This window comes from Pholcus phalangioides, unplaced genomic scaffold (assembly GCF_987345545.1).
Source record: "Pholcus phalangioides strain wild (caught in Gottingen) unplaced genomic scaffold, Ppha-v1.0 ptg000024l_1, whole genome shotgun sequence".
In the NCBI taxonomy this organism is placed as follows: Eukaryota; Metazoa; Arthropoda; class Arachnida; order Araneae; family Pholcidae; genus Pholcus; species Pholcus phalangioides.
In genome coordinates, this window is record NW_028301616.1 from 11,892,673 (window position 1) to 11,920,585 (window position 27,913).

General features: G+C 39.1%; 1 protein-coding gene across 2 annotated transcripts in view; it reads left to right on the forward strand.

The window, feature by feature from the left end:
- The first annotated feature begins 24,094 nt into the window (after positions 1-24,094).
- Positions 24,095-27,913, forward strand: part of LOC149068736 (protein kinase C and casein kinase substrate in neurons protein 1-like) — a 39,989-nt gene continuing 36,170 nt past the window's right edge. Inside the window, exon 1 of one of the 2 annotated variants that reach the window (XM_089251280.1) lies at positions 24,095-24,755. The gene's annotated coding sequence lies outside the window, so the exon portion shown is untranslated. The remainder of the gene's footprint in view (positions 24,756-27,913) is intronic. The other variant, XM_089251281.1, reaches the window with a different exon arrangement.

Sequence of the window (27,913 nt, forward strand, 5' to 3'; positions counted from 1 at the left end):
ACAGAAAAAAACTGCTTCCACGAGGTGAAGGCTGATATGGCTGTAGCCTCGGGGAGATCAACATTTTTATTCGATATTTTACGTTATGATCTCATTGAGAAATCAATTTATACAGTAAGGAAGGTGAGTCAACGACAAGCCTGGCCTGAGGGCTCGCTCGAGGATGTAAGTGGGGGGCGCCTCTGAGCCATGTTTGATTGATTGATATATTATTCATTTCCTATTACACTAAATATAATACCAGATAATTCCCAAGGATATATTTATGGAATTTTTTTCGAAGTTTTTCCGAAGCCATATAAATAACTATGAAGAGTTTATTAAGTAAGTAGAAAGTGGACTTTTTTGCGGCTTCTCTTGGTTTAAATCCGATGGGCGAGCAAAGGATTATTTTTAGCCCCGGTTTGGCTTTGCTGCTAGTATACCAGACATGTACCGAGCGGAGGATTTCGATGTCTTCAAGAGTAGTACATCATCTACATGTACATCAAGATTCCAAGCTTAATTAATACGCGAGACTATATATGCTCTATATTTTTACGTTTCACGGTACGATTGTCCAATCTCGAAACATTTTGTAGGTACGGTGAACAGAAATAATGTTCAAAAGATCTGTCATGGTCCGCAGAAAATTTGTAGGATTCGAGTGATCAGAATTAAAGGTTCTAAAGAATATCCTGATCCACAGCCATTTTTTTAAGTTGCTCTAAAATAGTTTTATTTCATCGTAATTGCGCAGTATTTAGTGGAAATTGTCAACACATGGTGAGAATTAGTTATGTTTTTAAAAAGAATCAGCAACATATGTCCCGTTTTGTCTTATTGAAATATGGTCACCATTTTCAGAGCCATCTTGAATTGCCGTGACAACAAGGGTTGTCAATCAGTACGTATATATATGTACTAGCTATAATACCCGGCGCTGCCCGGGTTTTCTTCAATGAGGCATTTTTGGATCACGTGATATCTCCCTCTATTTTTCTTGAGGGACATGCAAACCGTGTCCAAGTTAACCAATATGGCGACCTGCGCGATTCATGAAATAAACAAATCTAGATTTACACAGAAACGTAGAAATGAATATATATTTTTCTTTATTTAAGGGATTCCCCCCCCCCCGAACTTCAAGTTATCCGTCTGTCTGTTCCAGCTTCAAAAAATCCTTAGTTAAAGCTGTGGAATTTTTTCGATGCACTTTTCACGGGCTCATAACTAATTTTAAAATATCCTAACCCACATGAATTTATGCAAATAAATATCAAAAGAGACAATATGGAGACATTAATTTTCATACTTGAGAAGATATAAATCAAATCAATGATATTGCTCGAATATCCAACTCAAAAGAATAGGTTTGGCATATTTACTTCATATTTAATCTCCTGGGCTTCGTATCTCTAAGCGAACTGAATATTTCAAAAATCGAGTATTTAATACAATTTTTAAAATTATTGATGTAGTGGAAAACCCCACCAAATTTCCGCATTTCTACATTAAAATCGGCAATTTTAACACTAATTTCTATGAGGATTACCCTTTTCCTGACCCTCAGAACGATGCTGGTGATGATTATGACGTCTATTCAAAAAGCCTCATTACTGAGAGTATATTGAAAAATGTGGCAAACCATTATAAAGGCATAAACTGTTATACATATACTAACAGGATTAAAGAAGTGACAAACCGTTGTAAAGGCTAGCTATAATACCCGGCGTTGCCCGGGTTTTCTTCAATGGGGCTGTTAGAAACACGTGATATCTCCCTCTTTCTTTGAGGGACATGCAAACCGTGTCTAAAGTTAACCAATATGGCGACTTCCTGCGCGACTCATGAAATAACCAAATCTAGATTTAAAAGAAACGTGGAAATGAAGAGTCCCCCCCCCCCACTTTTGTTTGATGAACGCTAGGTATTTCGATCCCCCCCCCCCCCGAACTTTAAGTTCTCCATCTGCCTGTTTCAGCTTTCAAAAATGCTTAATTAAAGCTGTGGAAATTTTTCGATGTACTTTATGGGTCCATAATTAATTTTAAAACATCCTAAACCATATGAATTTATGCAGTTGAATATCAAAAGACAATACGGAGACATTAATTTTCATGCTTGAGAAGATGTAAATAAAAAGTTGAAATCAATGTTATTGCATGAATGTCCAACTCAAAGTAGGTCCGGCTAATTACTTCATATTTAATCTCCTGGGCTTCGTATATCTCTAAACGAACTGAATATTTCAAAAATCGAGAATTCAATACAATTTTTAAAATTATTGATGGGGTGGAAAATCCCACTAATTTCCACATTTCTACAGTAAAATCGACAATTTTAGCACTGATTTCTATGAAAATCACCCTTTTCCTGACTTTCAAAGCGATGCTGATGATGATTATGATGTCTATTCAAAAAGCCTCATTACTGAGAGTATATTGAAAATGTGGCAAACCATTATAAAGGCATAAACGTATATTAAAACGTATATAAAACGTATATAAAAAAATATTATACATATACTAACAGGATTAAAGAAGTGACAAATCGTTGTAAAGGCATATACACGTCTGAAACGCATTGCTAGGGAACCACGGTAACCAAAGTAAACGTTCGGAAAGTGATTGTTGAGGCCCAAAAACCATTGTTGCCGGACAGTTTTTTGCCCATTTGGGGCATTTACCCTGGGCTGACGAAATTTTAAAGTAGCCTATCGTTCAAGTCGGGTCCCATTTGGTATATATGCAAAATTTGGCGACGATCGGTCTAAAATTGTAGATTTGTATAGAGAACATACACACACACAGACACACAGACACACAGAAAATCAATTTTATATATATAGAAGATATATAAATAAATATATTATTTTAATTTACAATCCTGCAAGACTGTTAGGTACACATACTTACACTTCCGGCACAACTCACTAGGTAGTAAATTGCCCATGGCGATAGACCTGAGTTGTGCTCGGCTTGAAAAAAGAAAAAGAAAAAAAAAATCCTGCAAATATCTCGTGGTGACTCCGATCGATCTAGCAGCACAAGGCCGTAGCTCAGGGCTCATCAACACGTGCCCCACGGGTCACTCGAGTCTCTTAGCAGTTGCCCGCCAACGAAAAGGCTTGCATAAATGTGGAATTTATAGAAATGTCGAAAAAAAATCTCAATTAAAACAGTGTTCTGGAATTGGCGAAAGAAGTAATTTCAGTACATGGTGAGTACTAAAAGTAATTTCAATATTACTTTTAGACATGGGCGGAGATACGGGGGGGAAGCGTGAGCACCCCCCCCCCCTCCCCACCCCCAGCATCAAAGGTGAAGTCGACTGATCTAATGCATATATTATGGATGAATTGACATCATCATCAAGCCCCCCCCCCAGCAATAATGACCGTGCCCCCTTCACACAGACTTCCAAGTCTATCTCCGCCTATGCTTTCAAGAAACATTTCAGAACTAATGGGCAATGATTTCATAACTACTGAAAGAAATATTTGTATAATAAGTGGGGAAAAAAAAGGTTTCACACACACTATTCATGAAAATTCATAATTAATGAAAAATAATGTTGGAATTGTTGAAAGAAATATTTTCAGGATTAATGAAAAATCATTATTTGCTGGAAAAAATAATTTCAGGAATTAATGAAAAAATTCATATTTAATGAAAAAATAATTTCAGGAATTAATGAAAAAATTGATATTTAATGAAAAAATTATCTCCAAATAAATACAGTTCTAAAATAATATTGAGTCCCGGGCCACGTTAGGTCAACCCGTTAAGACGCCACTGTGTGAATCTAAATACCACAATATGACTTAATGGTCCTCGGGCTTCAAGGAATTTTTTTCGGCCGTCAGTGAATGAAAGGTTGAAGACCACCGACAATAGGGTGTCCGGCGGAGGATTATATATAAATTACCGTGGGGGATTGGGGGGATCGGGCTTTTTCAAAGCCTTCTAGATACTACTAGGAGGCTTTGGCTTTTTCCGGACTTCGGGAGAGGAGCTCGAGGGACCAGACAGATGTTTTTCTAGGTTTTCCAGCACCTATTTCCTATATTACATTGCCAATAAATTTGAAAAATATGCCTAATCATGGAGCCCTTTCAGCTTCCCGCTTGGCGGGAACCTTGGCTGAGTAATTAGCCATTTCGACTGGTTTGAATACCGGATCAAAAATAAATTTGTTTTGCTTATCTCCGCAATTCTTCCCTGATAAGCGTGTTATCGCAAACCTAAACATTTTATTTAAAAGTTCAGCAAATATTCTACTTGGAATTCTTTGCTCCGATCCTAAATGCAGTAAATGGATTTTATATGGAAGACTTAAATTACGGTTGGTTTATTTTTGGTATGAGGCGAGGCTGCGCAGTAATTTCTGGAAAATATTTTGGTTCTGGTATTTTATTTTGTGTTAAGTAATTTCACTCTTTTCTACGAGCGATCGAATGAAACGTTCGGCTCGATACGAGGAAAATTTTTGAACTCCTCCTCCTCGTGGGTGAATTTTCTTGTTGACCCTTTCCTAGAAAATGCGACATAGCGTGACCACTTCCAAACAAGGTCGAGTGGGTGCTAATCGAAGGAGAACAAAGAATTGTTGTCTGTCAAACGAGTCCGGGGTGATAATAAGGTTGTATTAAAGCGGCTTTCGCGAAAGTTGTTGAGAAACGTGCCGAACATCAGAATGGCTTTGGCGAAAGTTGGGTGGAAAACATTATGAGTATTAGAATAGCTTTGGCGAAAGTTGGTGAACGTCGCAGGGAAAAAAAATGTAGGCCTTGGTGAAAGTTGGTGAAAAACGCATCAAATATTAGAGTATCTCTGGCGAAAGTTGGTAAACGCGGCAGAAAAACAAAGACAGTCCATGGTGAAAGTTAGTGAAATGTCGGAAATATTAGAGCGGACTTGCAAGCTAAAGACATTGTGGAGCGGTGAGCAAAGCAACGAATGAATAGGAAGAGGAAGCGAGATGGGAATATATAGCCATGAGCAAGGAACGTAGCACACATAGTGGGGCGTTTAATATAGCAGAGAGTATAGAGCAGAAACTTTTTTTTTTTTAATTGGACAAAACAGAACACGTTACAAAATACGTAAGAAGGACAGATGACAAAACAAAAGTACATAATAAATAAACAAAACTGGACATACATATACACCCACTCTGTGACCCTCAAGGGACTACTTGTCCTTCCAGAAGGTCGAAAATTTGTAATACTATATTTCTATTTTTCAAGCAGCCTTCATTATTGTTCTATTATCATGAACAAAAAACAGCAATAATTTATGATCGTGTGCACGCGCAATGATTGGATTTTTATAACATCACAAAAATATGTTGAAAATATTTAAAATTAAAACAAAAACTCCCAATATTGGCTTGGTTTTTTTTAAATTAAAGAATGCTTCACGTCTTTAAAATTTGCAAAAATTTCATAATTATGAGAACCAATGTTCAGACACCAATTTAGAAAAAATAGTGCGGTGAATATCACTATTTTTTAAGAATATAACTATACGGAAATATATTATACTCACATTTCGGTCGCTTTCCTCCCCATATCTTTTCCCGCGGCACTTTCCGGAAAAACAATTACATTTTCTACTAAATTTATGAGTAAAAAAATTGAGGAAAATGCCAAGTTCATCAACGAGTCCCCCCCCCCCACGCCATTTAAATTTATATTATTAGCTTAGATAGGATGGTGGGGATGGAAATCCGCTTCCCTTCGCCCTCACCCGTTCGAACAGCTTTTCTACCTGTATGAATATTTGTTGGTATCATTTTATCATTTTCTGTAAGCCGGGTATTCCAAGAAGTAAAACTTTTGCGCTGTATGCAGCGTGAAAACGCTCAATGGTTAAAAACCTGAAATTCAGGTTTTTTTTTTTTTGACCAATCATCATTTTTACGCTGCACGCGCTGTAGAAACCTGCTCCTAGGAAAACCCTTCTTTACACAACAAGAAACGTAATTATTGATGCCCAAAAAATCCAGCATAACAAGCATAGGCGTCGGAAGTGTTTCAGACCTGTGGGTGCTGAGATTGAGCTTTATGCAGGATATTGCCATTTGTGATTCGATTCTGGGGTTGTTCAAACTGGTTCTACAGATTCTGTGTGTGCTCGAGCACACACACAGCAACCCCGGTTCCGACGCCACTGATAACAAGCATTCGGTACGCTTCCAGATGGAGATATTGACGATACACAGAAAGTATTAATAAACAAATAAGGCTCAAATACATTTTCCCTACACATGGTGCATGATAAATTAGCGTAAAACTCAAAATGTAAATCATTTGGTTAATCACGTGCGCATGAAAAAAGTTCCACGGAAATTTAGGAAAATATTCATTGCTTGCTGTTTCCATTTGATCGTCCACACCATTTTGAATTACGTTTAGAACTAGACATCAACGATTCTGGTGATATTTTTGACCTCACTACGGTTTTTTTCTCTACGGGGGAAACAAGCCCTTCGACGGCCATCTTGAAACCACACGCAAGCGAGCAGAGCAGCGAAATCAAAATACCTTGATTCCGTTGCTTTCATCGTTTGTCGCGGAGTTCCCGCCCTGCTGCGCGCCACAATACTCAGGAGCATTGGAATCCATGTGGCACCTCCTAGAGATAGAAGCCCTCCGCACGGGTTGCCATGAACGTCATTCAGACTACTTAGCAAGTTTGTTACATTTTGAAACACAGCATCTTACTTCGTTTCTTCTTATTTTGGCGTAAAATCTTCCTGATTGGCTCACAAATACCGCATAGTGATTGGGTGTGCGGGCATATAAATCACCAATTCTGAGCCCGATCGTTTCTTTTCCGCACAACGATGATACTGGCACGAGCAGGGAATTTTTTTCCCTCAATATTCTGGTGGTGGTCCAGTGGTCATAGTGACGGACTCGTAGGTCTGAACCCTGCCGTCACCACAGTGATGGTCTGCTGAAGTTGTTTTTCTGTGGTTCCCAACTCCGAGGCACGAATGCGAGCCGATCTCCCCGTTAAAAAGTCTCACCACATAGAGCAACAGACTTAATGCGGTAAAATCGTCGATAATTACACTTCATTCATAGTTAGAAAAATTGATGGCAGATGGCACCACTACACAAGCATTACGCAGAAAACAAACTTCACGTTAGTTTCACAACACATACACACACATTCCAACATGTACCAATTCGTTAGAACTTCACAGAGGAATGTGGACGAGGTGCATGTGCGGTTTAGTAGCCTTTGAAGATTGATGAAACACGAACGGACAGGCTTTAGCAAAGTTCGAGTTCATTCTTGTTGAAGCGAAGCAAATATCAGACGGACTTGGCGATAGGTGGTGAAACATGCCGGACATTTGAATAGCTTTGGCGAGAGTTAGGTAAAAATGCTCCAAATATTAGAATAGCTTTGGTGAAAGTCTTCAAACGTGCCGGAAAATATATAGGCTTCGGATAAAGTTGGTAAAATGCCATGAATATTTGAAAGGTCTTAGATGTCGGTGAAACATGAAAGTTCAAGTTTCAGTGAAACTAGAATTCATTCTTGTTGTTGAAAAGTACCAAATACTATATTAACCTTGAAAATTGGTAAAATATGCCGAATATAAAATTAAATTTGGTGAAAGTTCACAAATGTGGAGAAAAAAGAAAGAATTGACGAACGCTGGTGAAACATGCTGAAATGGCTTTGGTGGAAGCTGTTGTAAACTTCCCAAAAAAAGAAGAGAACAGATTTGGTGAAAGTTGGTTAAATATCGTGATCATTGGGACTATACATTCGCGAAAGTTGGTTAAATGCCGTGATCGTTGGGACTACCTTGGCGAAAGTTGGAGAAGCAATGGGAATGTTCGACCGGCCTTGGTGAGAGTTGGTGGAACGTGCCAAATACTAGAACAACCTCAACGAACATTAATGGAACATAATACTTTAAATATCAGGACGGCTTCAGTGAAAATAGGGGAAAACGTTGTAGAGATTTCGTAAAAGCTGGTAAAATTTTTCGTGATTACTATAATAGAGCAATCTTGGCTAAAAACAATTTCACGCCTTGTTGGTATGAAACGGTCTCATTGTCGCTTAAGCATCACATTCCAGAATTCAGAACCGGACTCTTAGACATTTTTTTTTTGTACGACCACGAGTCCATGGATGCCTCCAAAAGACAGAACGTTTAACGCATTTACACCCGCTAGATTTTTAGTGGAGGGCCGGCTAGGGCATTTCGAAATGGGACGTGAACGAAAATTTTTCGGTGATGGAAATTGTTGTTTACGGGATTTTCAAGCAAAAAATTGAAAGAAAATCACAATCGAAAAATAACTATCGACAAGGAGAAGCAGCGACAAGGAGATTCGGTCCTGTAATGCATCTAGTGGGAGGGCCATTGACTTTAGCACGGAGATGGTATCTATGTAATGCCAAAGGGGTATAGACAGCGAATTCTCTCAAATCAAAAAACAACACCGACAAGAGTCTAAGAAAAATGTCTTCCAGAAATTTTTATTTATTTATTTATACGTTTTTCTCTTTAAATCTAACCAACTTTTAGCTTCGCTTGGATCGTTTTTTTATTTTACTTTTTACTTTTTTTTACACACACACACACACACACACACACACACAACTCTCTCTCTCTCTCTTCTCTACTTCATGCACACACCAACTCATAGCACTTCGATAATCACTAGTCTACATACTTGAAGCGGAACGGCACGCAATCTAGTCATAATCTGCTCGTGTTTTCTCGAATCGAGAGAGAGAGGTCTCTTTTGAATGGCTTCAGCAACAACGTCATCAAGTGTTCATTTTGGCCACTCGAGACACGCGTTTGGAACCACTTTCTCACGGCTCTTCACAATATGGTATTAAATGAATAGCAATTGTCGACGTCCGAGAGAGGAAACAACGTAATAACGAAACTACTGTTTGTGGTTTTTGATTCTTTTTACTCTTTTTTTTTTTTTTTATGTACATACGCGTATCCTATTATTCTGTGCTTATTTATTTTTTTTTATGTCCCCTCCTTGAGGTCCTGGGGTATTCTGAGAGGGGAGCCACGGATGAAAACCGTGGCTGGAGGGCGGGGGGGGGGTGCACAATGAGCTGTGAAATAATTCAGATACGAAGAAGTAAAGTTTTGAGGTGAAACATGGTTTGGAAAATGTGACTGATTCCAGAATCCAAGTCATGGTACCTGGACCATCTTAACGCGTGGGCATATTTGGTACGACACGGGGGCCTCATGCTCACAGGAGACCCACGATGAGATTTCGTACTATGATCTTCGCGAGTAAGTAAGCAAATGTGTAAATTGTTATTTACAGCTAAGTGTGGGACCCCAAGAACATCACTTCGCCCGGAGACAGATGATGTTCAGACGGCCCTGCATAAAACTTCCCACAAGAAGGAAGCTCACTGAACACTGACCAGTGTAGGCCCAACTTTAGGGTTATGTTTCGGGAGGGGTGATTTATTGTGCGCGTTCATTGGATCGGTTCGTATTTTACGAGACAGGCCAATTTCCCCCCCTAACCTAATTCGACTTTTAGGAAGGTTGGCCATGTCCCCCATCGCCCCCATCTGGATCAGAGATTATCGCAGGAGTCCAGATCAAACTTATTTCTAAAATTTTTCTTCATTATAAATTTAGTTCTGACTGAATTCAATTCAGTTAAATAGAAAGAATGTCGCTCCTGGATGAGGGGTATTCGTCAATACTACTGATGAGGTTGGGTCCAGATAAGACAAAGGGGTCACGAGAAGAAACTATAGTCCAAAAAGCAGAACGTAGACTAATACTGGCTTAAAAACATTGTCTACGGCAATGATTTTTGATGTCCTCCCCCTCCAGTTCTCTCCCCACTAGCCTACTGAATTGGTTTCTGATCTTTTGTGCTTCAAGTACTCCTCTGACAATGCATAGGTGACTTTGGTGCGTCACTATGAGTGAAACGCGCACGTTGTGTACCATTTAATATAATGAATATAGAGATATGCGTTGCGTTACGCTAGAAATAAGTTCAGTGCATGTTTAAACCCCCCCCCCCAGAAGGCTGCTTTCCCCTTAAACATGCTCACCACTTGATACGTACGTAGTTATCAAGTTAAATAGCTCATAACAGTTGAAATGCGTAGAATTCCATACCTCTAAGAAATGCGTGGGAGGCTTCTATATCCCTACTAAGGAATATCATGCTTGCGTACGGCTAGAAATATGTAGAAGCTGTGGGTACCCTTCGTGGAGAACCCTGCCGGTTCCTGGAAACTTATAATAAAATTTGCTGACATCTGTACAGAGATTGCATACCCTCAGAAATGCATAGGAGGCTTACTTACTCTCTCGTATATTATGTGCCTCTGATGTTTTACATTTTTTTTACTACTTTATGAGTTTTCCCCTGAAACGGGTTCAGCAATTTTTTTTTTGGTTAAGGAAAATTCTTTCTGCGAATTATACACAGATATGTGTGTTCTGAATTTGAATCCGCTAAATCAGTCTATACATCTACTTCGCGTTTCTCAGTATTATCCCACTTAGAACCTGGAAGTATCTTGCGCAATTTTTCAAAAATTAACTTGCTTTTCTGCCACATCATTGCCTGAACTGCGGCATCTATTTTGACTTTCTTCGATCAGGGGTTGATGATTTTCTCCTCATTCTTCTTCTATCGAGGATCCGTTGCAGATAGACACCAATGGATTTTATGTACTTTCTCTATCGGGAAATGCATCACATTCCAGCCAAGCTTCATGTCCAATAACTAATACATTTCCCTCGAGATCTCATTCATTGGCGATTGTTAGGGTCCCCGTTAAAAAGTACATTAACAGGTTATCTCTCAGGAATAATTCTCTGTGCTCCCCCTTCTGGACTCCCCCATCAAAAAATGGTGCTTGAACTCGAAAGAACAACGCAACCCGAAATGAAATGACTGATAAGAGAAATGGCATTCCCTCAATTCCATGGACGCGCACGCACAGTTCTGAGGAATTCGAATGCCGAATTGCGGGACGTATTTGTCTGAGAAAATTTTCCGAGGATCCGTGTTCTTGTTTACCAATCGGACGAGGAAGATTTAAGGTTAAACCTCAAGGTCGGAATTCAATGACTCAATCTTCCTCATAATCCAGTGGCATATTGACAGACTGATTGATAAGTTTCTCACTAAGCTGTTTTCTATTCCCATCCATCCATCATCTCACTGCCTTCATGCTGAGAAATATCATCCTCATACTACCTCCTACTTCTCATGGATTCCATTTACTCATCTCTTCAGAAAGAAGTTGACATCGATTCATGATACCGGAATGGAAAAAAAGAAAAATTTCTTGGACAATTTTAGTGACATAAATTCTATTCCGGAAGACATTCTTATTTGACATTGTTTCCTATATCGTGCGTCGTGACTAATTTAATAATTGTTACAATTCCCATCGTCAGTACTACTCCAAGTCTAGGGGAATAACTCGAAAATTGGCGTGGTTGGCTGAACAAAGAGTTGACCGCGAGTAAGGGGCCGTTCAAGTATTACGTCAGCAAATTTTTAGCCATTTTTGACTCATCCCCCCTCCCCGTCAGTAGCAAAACTCTGACCCCCCCTTGTCAGCAAAATTTTGTCAGCACTGCCCCCACCTCCTAATGCATATTGGTGGGGTCAGAAACATACTCGGGGGGGGGGTGCATAGGGGGCTCGTGCGCCTCCCCCCCGAAAAATGCGATACACCGACATGTCCATAACATTTCTCTTGATATGCTTAGAGGTACTGTTGAGATCGCAGTAATGCGATTAAACTTGATTTCAGGTAATGGTGGACGCCACATTTTGAACATGCTTTGTAGCACGTTTTAGGAAGCAATTAAAAACATTTTGAACCGATGTCTCCATGTCTTATTCCGTTTTAACAATATTGCATACAGCGCCATTGCCCGCTAGTGGTTCTTTTTGCGGAAAATTGAATAACATGCCCATTGTAATGATCCTGAAATTTCAACCCTATTTGAAGAACTCGAAATTTCTCTTTAAGAAATTGATTGCGACCCATCCTTTAAGCCATATATGGTAAGCCCTTGACCCGCAGACCAAATGTGGTCCTGAAGGCCATCTGATGTGGCTTGCCCCCTACAAACTTAATTTTGTAAAAATGAACTAAGCAGCACATTTAAAAATCTTTGGAATGACCCGTGACCCAATTCCAGAGCATTTAAGTGGCCCGTGGCACATTTTCAGATCACTGAAGTAGGCCCTTGGCACATTCAAAGATCACTTAAGTAACCCGCGACACAATTCCAGAGAACACTTAAACGATCCGTGGCACATTTAGAGATCCCTTGAGTGACATGGGGCACAATTTTAGAGCACTTAAGCGCTCCCCCCCCCCCCCCAGTGCAGTTACCCGCGGAACATTCCCAGATAATTTAAGTGATTCATGGCATAATTACGGATCACTTGAGTGATGCGTTGCACAGTTCCAGAGCACTTAAGCGGCCCGGAAACATTTCCATAGCACTTAAGCGGCTCGGAAACACTTCCATAGCACATAAGTGGCCCGGAAACATTTCCATAGAACTTAAAAGCGGCCCGGAAACATTTCCATAGCACTTAAGCAGCCCGGACAGATTTCCTGAGCACTTGAAGAATCCGTGAAACATTCAGAGATCGCTGAAGTGGCTCTGTAAGGGATTTCTCATTATGGAAAATGTTAGTTCAGGTGCCCACAAACTATAGAGAAAGATTTTCCTCGTTTTTGGCGCACTGAGTAAAATGCTGTGAAGAATATTTCATATTTTCATAAAGGGTGGTTGATGACGTAAGCATCATCTAAACCCCACCCCCCTTGTCACAAATGTCTGCAAATCGGAAACCCCTCCCCCCATCGATGCTGACGTAATACTTGAATGACCCTAACAAGCGTTTTAAAATGCTACATTGATGAAAACAGGGTATTGAGAATGAAAGTGTAGAGATTTCATTTGCTTCAAGGAAAGCGCGTGTAGGTTTCAGTAGCTCAAGAGAAGTGCGTGCAGGTTTCAAGGAACTCAATAGAAGTGAGTGATGCTTTGAGAAGCTCAATAAAAGCATTCGCAGATTTTAGAAGCTTTGTTGCGTGCAGATTTTAAGAACTCTAGGATAACACGCGCAGATTTTCAAAGTTCAATGGAGACGCATGCAGATTTCAGGAGCTCAAGGGTGGAACATGCAGATTGCTGGACTTCAAGGGAAGCGATTGCAGATTTTAGGAGCCCAAAGGAAATACAAGCAGATTTTTTGAGCTCAAAGGGGGTGCATGCAGATTTCGGGAATTCAAGGGAAGTGATTGTAGACTTTAGGGGATCTCAAGGGAAGCACGTGAAGATTTTAGAAGATCAAGTAAGCAACTTAATTATAGGAATTCAAGGGAAGTGATTGCGGACTTTGGGTGTTCGGGAGAGCGGAGTATGTAGATTTATGGAGCTCAAGGCAAGATTGTTGGGATTTTAGGAGATCAGCACGGGAAGATTTTGGAAGCTTGGGGAAAGTGCGTGGATATTTTAGAGCACAAGGGAAGCATGTGCAGATTTTAGAAGCGCAATGGAAGCATATATGAATTTTACTAGCTTGAAGTAAGTACATGATGGTTTTGTTGAGGGGCTTCTGTAGAGACATTTGCAATTTTGGCTACTCAAATGGAAAACGCCCGAAAATTTTTTATAAACTATGAGGATGCGTATGAAAATTCAGGGACCGCCGAAAAGGTGTATGAAGGTTTTGGGAAGTTTATGAAGATTTTGGGAGCTCAAAGGAAAAGAGCGGGGTGTGATCAGATTTTGTATGCTTGGGGTATCATATGCAGATTTTGTGAGTTCATGGGAAAGTGTATAGATTTGGGATGGACACGGGAGCCAAGTGCAAATTTTGGAGGACAGTCACAACAGCAAAAAGAGTTCAAAAACCTCAAGGACTAGATGCATGTTTCCTTAAACATCTGATGGCAAACGAACCTGTCCCGTGTTGAATGTGCCATCACTAGGCCATCTCCGGTATCATCGGACAGTAAATAACAATAACTTGGACAGTTATAATTAGTTCGTAACACTTTTACGCTCTTCTCCCGCTCTGCGTGTTAATCACGTGTCATGCGCACAATCAACATAATAATACATCCTAACTTATAAAGCAGTAGCACCAACTTCACCGAACCACGCGCGTGATGTTTGTACAATTCACTAGGCCGTCCATTTTCAATGAAAAACGATATTACGGATGGCACCGTTGATAACAGATATATTAATTGATCGTTTGAATGAAGAACGTGATTGGTTTCATAATTGGCGTGAATTGGCTCTATTCTTGAAGAGTGACGTCACTGCTCTTCACCGTTTGTTTGTATAGCGGGGATGTTTGTTAAAATCCATTGTCTTGATGCTGATCGAAAGATTAACGCACAGACAAGGTTTTCCTTTTGCTCTGCTTTTCTATGATAGTCATGTTAATGCCATGTAAATCGAAACTAATAACGCACTTCCACACTTTTTTTACTCTATTTTTTTAATGGCCTTAGTTGAGGTTGATTTGGGGGGGGGGCGAAGCCCCCTATATCGAGTCTCCCTTTCAATCTGATTTTGATCGTTGACTTTCTTTGACTATCCCAGGGCTTCCAAACGGCCACATATAACTCTGGGTAGAAAAACTCCCAGTTTGAACCCGCAGGGCCGTTTCCAGAAATTTCTTTCGAGTGTAGGCGTAGGGGGGGGGGGGAAGGATTGATTCGAATTTCAAGGAACGAGTCAAAACTGTCAGTAAAATGGACTTAACCACGTCCACGTAATGGACCACGTTAATCAATACTATAACAGTCGTTCTCTAACACTTCGGGGGGAGGGATGGGGATCCCAGTACCCTCGTAGTGGCTACGGCCTTGTGACGCGGTAGAATAAAACGGAGTACTGTGATACAAGCAAATCTAGTAATTAAATCTACATCGTTTACAGTAAGGGGGGAAAAAAAGCAAAATCGTTCTGTCGGAAATTTGGACATTGGCCGGCCAGTTCGCGGAATGACCGATGATCTTTAGCCAAAGTCCGCTAACAAAAGACATGATTCCGGATCAACGTCAAGTTTGCGTATATTTTCGGGATTATTTATGTCCACATTAGTTATGGCAATCCATCAAACGGCAGTCACAATGCGGTATTCATTTTTTTTTCGCCAAAATTTGGCTGAAAAACTGTGTAATGTTTACAAAATTATTTCAGCAGTTTTTTTCTATCAAATTTCACTTTTTTTTTCTCTCGTCACGTGGAGCTAATCCAGTACAGATACTACATCTATGTATCACACGTTGGCGATTAAAAAAAAATTAATTTGGCTCCTACTGGGCCATCTGACATCAGCACATCGAGCTTTGGCCAGGGATCTCCAGCCACTTCGCGAAATGGCCGACCAAAGTCCAAATCATTTCTGCAATTCGGACTTTGGCAAAAAACTCTTGGCCAATTAGCCAAGGGGCCGGCACCGTCGCGGATTGGCCGCACTTCGGGCTTTCGCAGTAACATATACAAGAGAGAGATACACATGCTTACTACGCATTTCTGAAAACACATTCTCCCGCATATCTACAGGGTGGTTATGAATAAACTGACACTACTCTGACCTATGTAGCACCCGTTGTGGTTGACGTATTTCATTGAAACTTGGTTTATTTAGACCACAGTGATTCCCAACGTGGGCGTTAACGCCCCCGGGGGGGGCGATAGAATGTTCCGGGGGGGGGTGGTAGAAGCTACGGGTATAACATAGGATCCTATAGGTTCGATTACGTTGGGGGCGTTGGGAGAAAAAAATTTCTGAGGAAGGGAGCGATGGGACAAAAAGGGTTGGAAAACCCTTTAATCTTTTCTTTCCCCCATTTTCCGTATATCCCTTTCGCCAAGTTTCATCAAAATAGAGTAGAATCTTGACTATCCGGCCTCCATACTATCCAGCCTAGTCTCTTGGTACCATGACGTCGCCAAATCAACGGAGCTGTCGCAAAACTTCGTTAATTTGGCGATATTTACGGAGAAATGTGCTATAATTTTCATTTTTACATAAGTGATGACTATTTACAGGTAAAAAATGACATAATAAATAAGAGCTATTTACACAATTTTGACAATGTCTATATTTTTGGATTTCTTTTTCTGTAATAAATTTTTAAAACATGCAATACATGAACATTTACGTTATTTCTATGTTACTGCCAAAAAATGAAATTTGCCAGATCACGAATTGGCCAATTTCGTGGTAAATTGACCCGGTCAATGTCTGAATTTCGAGCTTTGACCAGCCCGTTCACGAAGTGGCCGGAGTTCGCTGGCCAAAGGCCGATAACAAAAGACAGGATTAACGATCATCGTCAAAATTACGGTTTTTTTTCCGTGATAATTATGTCCACGTTAGTTATGGCAACCCAGTGAACCGCAGTCACGACGTGGTAATCATTTTTTCTCTCAAAATTTAGCGGAGCACAAACTATACGCCTATATAATTATTATAGTTTCTTCTCTCAAATTTTTCACTTTTTTTTCTCTCGTCACATGGAGTTGATCCACGTGACTGCCAAAAAATGAAATTGGCCAGTTTGCGAAGTGGCCGGCCAGATCACGAATTGGCCAATTTCGTTGAAAATTGACACGACCAATGTCTGGATTTCCAGCTTCTACATATAGCCATGTACCACACATTAGCGATGAATAAAAGTGGATTGGCGTTTAGCTGACCATCTTACATCAGCACATCGAACTTTGGCCAGAATCCACTGCCACTTGGCGAATTGCTCTGCCAAATCCCAAATTGTTTCGAGATACGAAAGCCTCCTTTTCATTTTAAATGAGGTGGTTACGGATACTTTTCACGCAATTTTAAGGAGAATGTCTCACCCATTTTCCCTATGCGTGGTAGCCTCATACGTTTGTATACAAAGAGTAGGTCAGCTAGGCATTTCTAGAAATAAGCAAGCCATCTGTTGCGTTTAAGGCAGCACGATAGCCTGGTAAGTATGTTTCTAAAAGGCTATCCTACCTTGGAATCACCAGCATTTCAAGCATTACAGTATGTACGCCTTCTACCTATTTTTGAGGGCATGTAGCCAGGGCCGCAACTAGGGGGACCAGGCGGGTCTCGTGCCCTGGACCAGAGGGGGGGTGCAAATTTTATTCTCAAACCTCTCCTTCAACATTACAAGGGGGCGCCAAAATGCGCACTTGCCCCGGGTGACTAAACATCTAGTTGCGGCCTTGCATGTAGCGCACGTCTCTTACGCATTTCTAGGAGTACGCAAGTCTCCTACGCATTTCCAAGATGCATTTGAAACATGAAAGGTTGGTCACTACGGTTCTATCCATCGACATCACAATACTTGAGACCCATATTTCAATGCGGTCTGCGGAAAAGTTATTCCCACGAACGGTGATTTTTTTTGAAGTTTTTGTCGCTAGAGGGGGCTGCAGAAAGAGAATCGCCAGGGATATGCAAATCAGAGTTCTATAAAATGCAGGGCGTACGATTAACAGCTCATTTCCGAGTTTTTGTTGTTACTGGCGCTCACACAAGATTTGCAGAAGTTATTTTACTTCAGCCACGAATCGCGTTGTCTGAAGCTATACCGAAGTTTCGGACACAGAAGAGGTTGAAGAAAGGTTTAGGTCCAATCACTGCTTCCGGGCTGCCGTGCAGTGCCCTCTATCGACAAAAAAATTGAGCTAATTTTTTTTTCTGTACCAAAATAAAACCCCCCCTTCGTGAGAATAAATTTTTTCGCAGAAAGCGCATTCACACACACACAAAAACATAGCAATTCCTTCAATATTTATGAATTTTTCAACTATTTACCAACCTCCTTCGGATTTTAGGGGTTTTCGTGATATAGTAATTTCTGTGTTTGCATTATAAAAAAATAAAATGTTAATCACTACCAATCAATTCAATTTTTAGCATTGGTAGAGTGAGAATAGTTTATGTAAATACAGTCATTCATATAATTAAATAATTGAAAGGTATATGATATGAACGCTTTGTGAATTATATAACCAGTTGTGATGTGACCTGATCAGCATAGATTTTTTAATCTAATATAATTGTCAGATGTTCAAAAGTTACATCAAATGATTCTGATGGGACTATGAGGAGTGTATTAATGTTCTGTAAATTCAAATGTCCATTTGTAACCTTCTACTCTATCTTTCTATTTTATAATTATTTATTTTTTAAATATGTTTGTCAAATGTTTAGAAATCACATTGAATGGTTTTGGTGACATTGTTGGAGTTTTCATGTATATACACATATAATGTTTTTGTCTAAATGGAAATATATTGCAAAATATGCTGTAAACTTACGTTGTGTTAATCACTTTGCGAAAAACTGATTTGTTTAATATTGTACATATTGTGAGAATATTTGTAGTCGACGAGATTTATTTAGAAAGTAAGTGTAATCTGATGGGGAAGAAGATGTTTTAACCCCTGAAAACATTTAACAGTATATTGATATTGTTTTGTATTAGTGAGAATATTTTATATATAAAGGGTTATATATAATTTAAAAGAAAAAATTACTGGTGTGTGTTTTTAAGCAACCATTTTGCCATTGAATGATCAATATCTCTACCTAAGTAGAGAAACCAAGACGAAGAAGACGAGAGCTCAGTGCTCGGTACTTCGCATCAACTAGCAACGGCCTTATAAAAAAATACCCCCCCCCCCCCGTCCTTCTTCAAAACTAACCCTTAAAATTTCGGAGAGGAGTTGAAAGAAACTACCCTTCGAAATTATCTGTTCGGATAACAACACTGCGTGAGACTGTTTCCCAAGATCCAGTCTTCGCGATTCACTTTGAAGAACTTGAACTCGCGATGATCCGAAAGAAGGTTCGTTAACGAATCGGCCATGGGTTAATTCCTAGATATACATTCAAATTACATTTTCTATTTCGATTGAAAGCAAGGAATGTAATGATAAGGAAAAAGAGGAGGATCAAACAGGATGAAGGAGGAAAAGAAACGGCATTTCCATCTAATTAGGAAATCGCTAAATCCAGTCAATGTTATGCGTAGCGCACACACACACACACACACTGCTCAACCAGAGAGTGTGTTTCTATAATATCGTGACCATATACCAAACATCATGTCATCATGTTTTATTCATGAATCAAGTAAGTGGGTGGGCAAATGGAGAATTTCGTTCTCTCTCTCTCTTATCCTCCATTTACCAAGGAAAATAATAATAATAATGAAGAAACGTGTGCATGATGATGATGGTGGTGCGTCACTTTTGGCACATGCCTCGGATTCTTTTCTTTTTCCTCGTAAATACTAATATTTATTCACCTGTGTAGTGATGGTGGAAGCATTTTGCTCAACCAGAACACATCGAGGACGAAATATGCGCCGAATTGTTATTAAAGTGTCCCGTGGGCTACTTCCAATATTATGTATCTGATCGAGAAATTTTACATACCGCGTAGTCGCGTCGTCGAAGAGCGCATCGCTCTATATATTCTGCGCGTCATTATTTCAGGCGGAGATATTGAGATACTTTCATTATTATTTAGTGTCGAGAAACTTCTTCCTCCGCGATGGCGTATTTGGATCATTGTAGGATTATTTGTATCATTGAGTAGCATCTAATTCGACACAAATTGGATTAATGGTGATTCCGATTAAACGACGCACAATTACCATCTAAACCTAAATTGCTCTTATTCGGATTCGATATTGCCCATTAACGTCTCATCTTGTTAATTAATCTGAGCGTCGTGGCTCCCAGAGGCGTCGTGAAACTTTGTCGAGGTCGTCGCACTAAGCCGAGGATATTGATGTACACAAATATAATGATTAGCAGGAATCTAACTTTACCTGACCATTCGCACAACTGTCATGAGAGCCTCGTGAGTATATGACAGTTAAGCAGTGCTGTCTTAAGGCGTGAGCCCGACCGGAGGTCTCAAGAGAAGAAGGGGGAGGGCCTCACAAAAATGACTACTGGTTGGAATTTTAGAGAATTTTCTAGGTAGGGTCTCAGAAAAGTCACTTGGTTCTTGGACCCGTAATGCTCTTGAGACGGTTAGGTAAAGGGATATATAGTTGGAGATACGGGAGCCATGGGTGGGGGAGATAGTGTTGCATTATCATTATCCCCCCCCCCCCTCATGTCCATCTCCGCCTATGGGAAGAGAGCTGCTGATAAAAGATCACTGGAGCGATGGAACAGCAGGTAAATTTTGACAGCATTGATTAAGGCAAGGGAGCCACTGGCGAATTATGACAGTCATCTTTAAAATGATGGCTAAAGCAACGCCTTTGGTAAAACCCAAGTAAGGCCGCTTGCGAAGGATGGCCGAGTAAAGCAGCTTGTAAACGATAATCAAATGAGGCCGCTTTGGCTGAGTAGTAAGGCAGTTGGTGAACCATTTCTGGTTAACTTAACCATCGTTTAAGTTAGCCAGCTGGTGAACTATGGGTCGAGCAAGGCTATTGGTAAACGACGGTTAATTAAGGCAGCTGGTTAAAGGTGGCTAAGGCCTGGATTACAATATAAAAGCTTAAGATAGTTTCTTTTATAAAACGTCAAAAATTCAACCAGTAAGCGCATTATTTACATTTGAGCCAATGTAACCAATAGTCTTATTGGCTTTTTGTTTTTTAAGTTTATATGAAAGATTTTTTTTCAAACCTTTATAGTATAAGCCCGGCCTAAGTAAGACAGCAGGTAAACGATGGTTAATTTAGCTGGCTGCTAAACGATGGCTAAGTAAGGCTATTGGTAAACGATGGATGGTTTAGCAGCTGGTGAACGATGAGTGAATGAGGTGAACGGCAAACGATGGCTGAGTAAGACCTTAGGTAAATCATGGCTGAGTAAGGCTATTGGTAAATCATGGCTAGAGTAAAGGAATAAGGAATAAATTATGATCAAGGTAAACCCAGGGCAGCGCAACTAGATGCTTGCTCAGCCTGCGCAAGCACACATATTTTGCCGCCTCCCCCGTAATTTTTAATGAGAGGTTGAAGGTTGAAATTTGCACCTCCCCTGTCAGGGGCACCAGACCCACCTGTCCCCCCCCCAGTTGTGGTCCTGAAGCCACCGGAACCAAAAGTTTGAGAGCAACTACTTTAATGGCTATCGATTAAGATGGTATTTATCGTTTCTAAATATGGCGTGATCTGGTTTGGATTTGAGATTCAGATCCTTCAAATAGAAGGCTTCATAAAACTTAAGAGAATATTTTGTGTGTACTAAATTACACGCCTACTCGTATTTTCTGCTCGTAGAAAAACTGTAGTCATTTCATGAAAAATTTCATTATAATTTATTCATGAGCTAGATTTATTCAATGACACACGAGCGGGTTTTTTTGAATTGATTTACCGTATTCCTATGCTGAGAAATTATCGCTCGCAGTGAGGAGAATACCAATGAAGTAATATAATACCAATAGCACCGATTTCTTTCGCAAATGGTCAAGATATGCTTATAATTGTTGCTATTGAGCATTGACTACGAAGTGACCACATAATGGGAAATCGGATTTTTGAATACAGAAAAAAGATAAATTTACTGTATTCTAACATTTCCAGGTGTAATTACAAATACGTATATTATCATTTCTATGGATATTATTATTATTAATTGAAAAGCGTTTTTAATTGATTTTTGAAATAGCAATGATGTGAATCGAGCCATAGGAAGCCCATGAATGGATTCGATTTGCTATTTATGGTTGCCATGATTGATGGTCAATTTACAATGAATTAGGAATCGATTAAGTATTTTTTTTTATTCAATAAAGCTCAGTTGTTATTTTTGCGTGCTTTTTTTTCCCCGAGTCCATTGAAATACCTGCTAAGATAAATGAACTCTTTATTGCCCTCTGGTGAATAATATAGCAAGTGGGGCAGCATGTTTTTGAAAATTTATTGAAATCAACTAATGAACTAGAGCACGGGCAGTTTAGTCATGCCGGAGGGCAATTGCCCTACCTTAGCGATCCTCATCCTAGGCCGGAGCGGATTTGTTTTCTCTGCTGTTTACCAACTTCGGAGGGTGAATGTAACAAGGCTTCCCCCTCCCCCCCCCCAGAACGGCCCTTCAGAATCAGGGGTGTGCGACAGGTGCTGTCACATCGGGCCGCACGTTTAGCGGGCACCGTGCTTGGTAGTGGAAATGGAGAAATATACCAGGTGATTCAAAAGAATCACCTAATTTGAAATGCGTATATTATGAAAAATATTGAACACATAGACACTTAAGATTAATTGATTAATTTTATATTACACGGCTAATCATAAAGTTTTTTTTTTTTACAAACCAAATTACAGGTGCTCAATATGTCCACCATGGTATGCACTTCATATACGGTAGTCAAATTCGTCCCAAACTTCTGCGAGCATGTTTGCATCCATTGCTGCTGTTATGCGTATCTTCATTTCGGCTAATGTAGCTTGAAGGGGGAGGCACGTAAACGTAGTCTTTTATAAACTCCCGCAAGAAGAAATCGCACACTGTGAGGTCCGGCGATCTTAGAGGCCAGTGATGTTTTACTAAATTGTCAGGTCCCGTACGGCCGATCCATCGTTTAGGAATGCGATTGTTCAAAAGTTCTCGAACGTCCAAGCTCCAGTGTTGTGATGTCCCGTCCTGCTGGAAAATGAAGTCATCCGAATCAGTTTCGAACTGTGGGAAAAGCCAATCTTGACAAACACTGAAGTGGCGACCGAAGGAAGAGCGTTAGCGCTACCTCTCGGCAACTGCATGAAACTCGAGATTTCCCTCTTTCTACCTATACATTATTCGATCAAAACGAATTAAAAGCTGAATAAACATGATTTTTTTTTAAATCGATGATTTTTTTTTTTGAAACACCCTGTATATCAAACACATTTTTTTTTCTTCAATTATTTGATTCTGGAATTATTTCTCCCCTGAATTCTGAATTTACATTAAAAAAATTCCTGAATCATTTATTTATTTCATAAATTCTGAATTCCCATCAATTTTGGATTTCAATCAATTCTAGAATTCTGAATTTTTAATTAATTCTGCAATTTTTTCTTTCGTTAATTCTGCAATTTTTATCAATTTGAAATTGTGATCAATTTTGGTGTTTATTTACATTTAATTGTGTTTATAAAGATATATTTTTGGGATATTTTTCTATAAGAGATTTTTTGGGATATATTTTATATGAAAAACATCGCTGTGTATTCTGCAATAATGTATGAATGCAGATTTCCCCCCCCCCCACAAAATATGTAAAATCGGAAATGGTGGGCTAGGGAACCCCAAAATCACTAAGGCGACCCTGGCTTTCACAGTAAGAAAATTGTCAGTAAAAAAGAGTGGTGCCCATCTCCACGACATTTCACCATCGCATTTCATTGACTGGCAATCTGAATGATGTATTGGCAATTATAAATAAAATTAAAAATTTAATCAAAAAAAATGTTAAACAAGAAATATAAATTGAAAATAAAATGTCGAAAAATAAAATACTAAACGAAAATGAAAAGGTTGAAAAATAAAATATGGAATCCGAAACAAAATGTTGAAAAATAAATTATCTAATTGAAAATAAAAGTTGAAAAATACATAAAATATTAGATTAGAAAATATAAATCATCTGAATTACAACTTCAAATTGAACATTCCAAAATGCCAGACAATAAATAAAACAATGAATATAATTAATTAAAAATTAAAAGTAGAAAAACGAAATATTAAGTTGCGAAAAATAAAATACTAAATTGAGAAAAATTAAATTATTTCAAAAGTATAAATCTTTATTTATTTATTTATTTTGTCTTTCATTAACGTGAAGATTCACCACAGATTATAAAAATCTCGCCCGATTTTTCATTTCTTTTTACAACAGTTTTCGTTTCGATTTCAAAAGCGTAAAAGGAAAAAGAATGAGTTATTAAAAAACAAAACAAAAAAACTCATATTTGACACTTTCATGACAGCCGCTAGATGGCACGACATCCGATAAAAAGGTAATTCGCGCCGGCGGGAAGAGGGCGGGAGTTGAAGGAAAAAAAAAAAAGAAAGAAAAGACAGGCCACAAGCGGAAAGACAGGCTCAGCAAGCGAGCAGACGACCAAACGAAGAAAGACGCGAGCGATACTACACACGAACGTCCCCGTCGCGCAAAAAAAAACTGAAAAATCCATCGTCTGTTTTTTTTTTTTTTTTTAATGCGTTCGACCGTCAGTGAACAGAAAAGAAAAAAAAAAAAAACAGAAGGAATTTCTTTTTCACATTTCAAAAAGCAAGCAACAGCCGACGGAGCTGCTGCTGCTGCAGGTTTTTTCGTTCCTCGACGACGACGTCACGGACTTTTTAACAACATTCTTGTTTCTCTGCTGCCAGACCTTGACACGTCATTGGGGTGCATCTTCTTCTTAATATTATTTACTGTGAGGTAGTAGCTGTCGGTGAAGAAGAAGAAGAAAAAAAAACCACATATATTTTTTTTTCTCGGTTGCGGTCCGGTACATTTTTGTGTGTGTTGAAAAGTTTTAAAAACTCCTCAGTGTGTTGTTGTTGTGTGAGTGAGTGAATGTGCGAAAAAATCATCATCAGAGAGGTTTTGTTTCGTGAAAAAAGATCTCTGGCTGTCCGACAGGGATATTTAAAAAAAAACGAGAAGTGTGTGTGATTTCTTTTACCAGGATGATGGAAGTTTCAACTTCGTAGCACTTTTTTCCAGAGCGAAAGAATAAAATTTCTTGTCCTTCGGGGTGAGTTTAAATGACATTATTTATAATTTCTTTATTTTGTTCTCTTTTCCTTTCCTCGTGCACACGATTCCGTCCTTCCTTCCCCGCAGCAGGAAAAAATATATATATATTTCGGTGCGGCCTTTACCGTCTCTTCATTTTTTTTTTTTTTACAAAACGTCCTTGTTTCCAGCCGTTGAAAATGCTGTGCTGAAAGGGGGAAAAGAAACAGCTGGAAAAAAAAAAAAATTTTAATTTAAGTTTTGATGTCCGTTGAAATTTTGAAAGGAAAAAAGAAAGTTATATTTGCATGCGAGGAATCATGAGAGTAATATGTTTTCGTTTTTAGTGTCATTTGTTTATATTGTTAATATTCCGTTTGATGTCTCTTGAAGCTTGTTTTGTTTCCAGAGAAACTTCCTTGTTTGAAAATATAGGTGTATGCGTCAATTGAAATAAACCCTGGCTGTTGAGAGTACATGGCCCAACTGGGCCCCCCAAGATTTTTATGGACGTAAATAAGTAGGCCTATTGTACATGAATTGGCCTAGGGAGGCCCAAAGGCATAGACTTGTACCCTGCCCATGGGTGCGAGTCCCCTTTCCTTCCGCACACAATATTAGCCACTAGATAATGTGCATCCATAGTACCTACATAAATATTGAGTTTCAACCACCCCTCTTCAATAATTTGTGAGCCTGCCTTCCCAATGTTTTCAATAACTGTATGCCTATAGGGAGGCCCTATTATTTTCGGGCATCTATGTGTAATCGTCCACGATACCTTTTTGCAATAACTATGCCTATAGGAAGGCCCTACTATTTTCGGGCATCTATATGTCATCGTCCACGATGCCTTTTGAATGAACGTGGTGCCGCACAACGAGTTGAGTCCATATGTAATTTTGTGTAATATGGCCATGAGATTTTGATGTCTAATATACAGAACGCAGGGTTTTGAGCATTGTACAATGTCTTGAAATCAAATTTTCTGTGTATACAGTTAAAATCCTGTGTAACGATTCCGTCTGTAATAGGGATTTCTTGACGTTTTTGTGTTCCACTTGCCCCCTTGTGCTAATGAGATGAAGTGCTGTGGACTCCTTAACAAATAATATTCAGTTTATAGCAACATAACAATGGAATATTGTTCGTTCATCCAAGCTCACATACCCTCAGAAATCTCCCTGAAGATTGGTTGAGAACCCCTGTTCCCTAATGATAGCAAATTTTGATGAAGTATCTGTGTCCCAAAACAAAAATAGTTTTCTTATGTATAACTCAGTGTACTGAAAATGAATTTGACCATAAAACCTGGATTTACTATTGTTTTCACTGAAATTGAGTGTTTAATACATGTGTTATAATACAATGCATTACACAATACACAACATTAATAGGCTATATAGAAAATAAAATAAATGTTCAGAAAAAAAAAGTAATAAATACAATGAAACCTTGATATAACGATACTTTGCGAAGAAAAAGTATCGTTGTATAGGGATTACCATTATAACGAGAGGCAACAGTTTAACTTAGAATATAGAGATTTCCAAACAAGACTTGAAAAATTATTATGGATTTATCGTTGTATTGAGTATCATTATAGCAAGATTTCAATGTATGTAGCAACTTCATCAATATATAGAGGACAACATTGATACTCATAAAAATAAACAGCACAAACACACATAAACACAACAAAAAATACATAGAAATGCAAACATATTAATGTAGTTTTAAAACGCTATTCACAATAGTTAATTTTTCAGCTTCATGCTTTGTTCTGGATTACGCTTGTACTGGACATAAGCAGCACCTCTCGCAATCGTCCAACAATAGTCACAGTCAGCATCATGGTCAACTATTTTTCCTGGGAACATTGTTCTATGATTTTGTGGCCCTTAACACTTTTCCACCATACATTAACGCCTGTAGAGCACTTTTCAACTCAAAAACAAAAGGCAGTAAAACTTTTTCATAGTTACATTCGTGTTCAGCAGGTCAAAATCATTCCGAATTGTATATTTTCATGTCAAACGTAATTTCATTGTTGTCCAGTGTGATTGCCTATATAATTAATGCTGTTGGGTCGCTGGTTACCAACTCTCTGGTCCTGACACTTCCTAGTGTTAAAATACATTCCATCTAGAATGACAAATTCTGTATCATATGTTTTTCCAGTCTCCTGAGCATAGCTTCATAAAAGCTTTGCTTTACATAAAAACACTCGTCAGAAATGATGTTTGGGTTATGAATTTTCAATGCCGTGTAGGATCGCAAAGGAGAGTAATAGGCCACATTTTGGTGCCCCCCCCCCCCCTGCCCATAGTGGTCATTAAAAAAAATCTAAGGAGAAATTCAGCATCCCTCCTGGTTTGAAGCTCTCAGGGTAACAAACCCATTTACTGTCTTTGAATTGCGGCCTCGGAAAACTCAGTCAAACAATTTCTTAGGAGCCAAGCATGGGTTTTTACTCAAGAAAACTGATGTTAAATTATGGGGGGGGGGGAAGAAGACTTTCTAGCTTCTTTCCATTTTGTACACTGTCAAAATCAGAAAATTTCATGTTATTTTTAGATTAATTTAGCAATAACATAGAACATTCTAGTCATCTATATAGATTTTCCCTGGGATTTTTCAAGCCCTGTTGCAGGCATATTTCTCACATGATCATGACCGTGTTTAGGCATGCACATTGGTACAGGGTGAATAAGTTTTACAAGCAGGAAATTTTTGCCTCCAAAAATGTAATTCTGCAAAGTTATCACTTTGGCATCCTCCAAGTTACGTTTAGCACATGGGTTTATAATTGACTACACACAGACATGATCAGCCCCCAAATACTGACCTGCACATGATTTCAAAATTTTGAAGTTGGCCTACATACAAGAGGAACACAAATTGTCTTTGCACTCAACGTGAGTTAACTTGAATCACGCCAGCCTGAAAGCTATAACAGCTGCAGTTGGTTGCAATTATTCCCACCACAATCGATCCATTACTTTCATAATCTGGTATTGAATGACTTATTAATCGCAATGAAGTGGTGTTGGAGCATTATCAGTGCAAGTAAATGAAATGTACTTGGAAGTTATATCAACGTGACTGCCAATTAATGATGAAAAAAGACCATGCCTTATGTAGTACTGGTTTTACTCTTGCTAACAGCCTCTCTGA